A 3,099-nucleotide genomic window follows, 5' to 3' on the forward strand; every position below is an offset into this window, starting at 1 on the left:
GCGTGCCTGTTGACTATAAAGAGCCATCATCAATGGATCTCTGATAACATGATCAAACATGGACCAAAAACGTAGATCCAGTTACTTTTCACCCACGGAATTGGAAATATTAATGCACGCATATGCCGAGCAGGTACCCATTTTCACCAAAAAAAGTAATACCGCCGCGGCAGCGAGAGCGCGAGAGAGAGCTTGGCAGGAAATAGCCAAACAAGTCAATGCGTGAGTAAAATAAAATAGTAAAATAAAATAAGAGGAAAGTTTAATATCTTCCACTTATTCAATATGTAAATTGTGTGTGTGTGTGTCAATTTACACAGGAACAACCCGAGTTGCCCCAAGAGGACTTGGCAGCAAATGAAAATGAAGTACAAAAATATAGTTCAAACAGGTAACTAATGTTTAATTGAAATCAAATCAATTGTGCTGTTTTGCCTGCTCTACCTAATTTAACAGCTATATTCAACATGTGATGGGTCTATATTTAAGCAGTAAATGTAAGTAGTACATTTCTCAGCCACCCCAACACTGCCAATATTTAATAGGATTTAGATATATTAGAAGGCTACTCCTAGGCAAAATGCATTATATGTATGTATGTGTATATACATATATATGTGTCTTCAAAATAGCACTTACTGAATATTAGGGTAACATTTTCCTCCATGTTAGCAAATCGAAAAAAAGCAGAGGCCCGGAAGACTGGAGGGGGTCCACCACCTGCAGCCCTCACAGAGGCTGAGGAGATGGCCCTCAGCCAACAGAGTATGCGTCCTGTGGCTGAGGGCATCCCTGGAGGGAGCTCCTCTGATCCCCCCACCCCCCAGGATAGAAGTGCCTTTATCAGAGGTTGGTTATTCAAAATAATTAAATATGTACATGCAACCCAGCGTGTTGCAAATTAGATGGGGCAATATTCTGGCTCAAGTAATAATTTCACTGTCTAATCATCTTCTTCCAGTTACTGATGGCGTCATCGCCCTACTGGAACCAGATGCCCTCACCAACCTCCATGCAATTGTAACAATTCTTCACCTTCCACAGATTAATAATGTCTTGATAATTGCTGAACACAACTGTTAATGTCATTACAGGAAGATGGAGAAACATTGTCTGCAGCATTTGACAGGGAAGAGGAAAGGCCTATTGAGGTTAACACCTTTTAAAATTAACATCTAAAAGTTGATGATAGCGTTGTACATTTTAAAACTGACATCTTCTTTCTCTCAAACAGGATGAAATCGAATTCAATGAGAGGCCATCCACTTCTAGCTCTACTTCACAGCCCTCTGTAAGATTCTCCCTGGAATTATAATGAAAATTATAATGAAACGCTGTACTTGGCACTGTGAAATCCAATGTCATCTTTTGCATTCCTATAGCTTCCAGTCAAAGAGCTCTATAAAATCTATCTGGGAAAACAAATAAACAAAGCAGACTTGGAAATGGACCACATTAGGCAAAAGATGCAAAAGGATGCTTTGGAGATCCAAATTTTGGAACATAAGTTAAAGGTGGGTGAGGTACAAACTGGGATACTGTTTCCTGCTCCAAAAACATACCCAATATGAATGACCTTTTTTTTTTTGTGCTTTCAGGAAATAAAGAAATCCTCATAAAAAGTAGATTGTCTTTATTAGAACACGGGCTGTGGTGGGACAAGTTATTTTGTTGAACAGTGTCACCCCCTACCAGAGGCTGGGTCTGTCACACGAGTTTACTATCATACAGGAAGGCGAAAGAATGCCAAAGAAAACATTTCGGAAATAGTAAAATACATACAAAGACAAGAAAACTAGAAAACTCAAACAAAATGATTTTGGCAGAGTCTTTCTCTAACCACCCTTCCGTCCTGTGGATCCATGGCATGGTTTGGGTTTATGTGCTGCTCATCTGCAAATGCAGGTGGGCAATTTTCCCCTCTCAAAATCGCGATGTTGTGTAGAACCACACATGCAATTATTATGTCACATGCCCTTTCTGGTGTGACTCGCAGCATTTGGAGGCACTGGAATCTTGCCTTCAGGATCCCGAACGTGTTTTCGACCCTGGCTCTCGTCCTCATATGCGCCAGGTTGTAGCGCTGCTGTGGTCCTGGCACGGGATCGGCATACGGGGTCAGAAGGCAAGGCTGGCAGGGGTACACTCTGTCACCTAAAACATGACCGTCGAACTCTCCTACGATACAGGTGAAATATTAATCATCTGAACAAATATGGATTCTAAATCCTTCAAATATAGGCTTAACTCACAACGGGCAAAGCGAGTGCTCAGATTAGACTCCCGAAATATGCGTGCGTCATGCACAGACCCCGGCCACTTTGCCTCCACTTGGGTGATGATATTTCTGGCATCACATACAACCTTCAAATTGCAGAGGAGTATAATTAGATACAGAGGCTGTTTTGTTAAGTATCTTTAATTTAAAATGCTGAAGGTCTAGGCCTTCACCTGTACCTGCACATTGATGCTGTGGAAGGACTTCCTATTAACATAGTCTCCTTCATTCACTGAAGGAGCTTTAATAGGAATAGGAGTTCCATCGATGCACCCGATGACACCCGGAAAATCTAGAACATTACAAATTAATTAAATTAAATTGTGCACATTATTTATTATATTAAAACGTTCCAAGAAACAAATAGGCTACATTGTTGCTACTGTTACCTGCAATTCTGTAGAACTCTTCCTTGATTGTTCGTATAGGTCGGTGACTTGGAAACATCACAAACGTGTAAAGAAAACGTTTCAGTGCCAAAGTCACATTTCTGACAGACCGACACACGGTTGCCTTTGAAATGTGCTCGGCGTCACCGACGTTGTAAAGAAAGCTGCCGTTTGCAAAAAAACGGAGTGCCACACAAATAATTTGTATTGAACTTAAAGCATGCCCCCGTGCGTTTGACAGTTAACATGGGGGCTGAGAAGGTGGTCTAAATAAATGATAGATTGCGCTGAACAACGATAGCGCTTGTGAAGAAAATTATCAGGAAAAGAAAGTATATCCAACCGGGGTCTTAATAATCGTTCCTCACGGAGATTCCTTCTGAGGATCGCAGCCTCTACGTCCACGGGCTCTCGTAGAAAAGGACATGCCAT

The 3,099-nt window shown here is 41.4% G+C and overlaps 1 long non-coding RNA gene and 1 pseudogene across 1 annotated transcript; one reads left to right on the top strand and one right to left on the bottom strand.

Moving 5' to 3' along the window:
• Positions 1-299: 299 nt before the first annotated feature.
• Positions 300-1,040, top strand: LOC133014403 (uncharacterized). The gene is made up of 3 exons (XR_009681450.1): positions 300-391; positions 673-849; positions 962-1,040. It is a non-coding gene; the product is annotated as an uncharacterized LOC133014403 (long non-coding RNA).
• Positions 1,041-1,804: 764 nt separating this feature from the next.
• LOC133014596 (putative nuclease HARBI1) lies at positions 1,805-3,099 on the bottom strand (annotated as a pseudogene).

The sequence above is a fragment of the Limanda limanda genome, chromosome 11, assembly GCF_963576545.1.
Source record: "Limanda limanda chromosome 11, fLimLim1.1, whole genome shotgun sequence".
In the NCBI taxonomy this organism is placed as follows: domain Eukaryota; kingdom Metazoa; phylum Chordata; class Actinopteri; order Pleuronectiformes; family Pleuronectidae; genus Limanda; species Limanda limanda.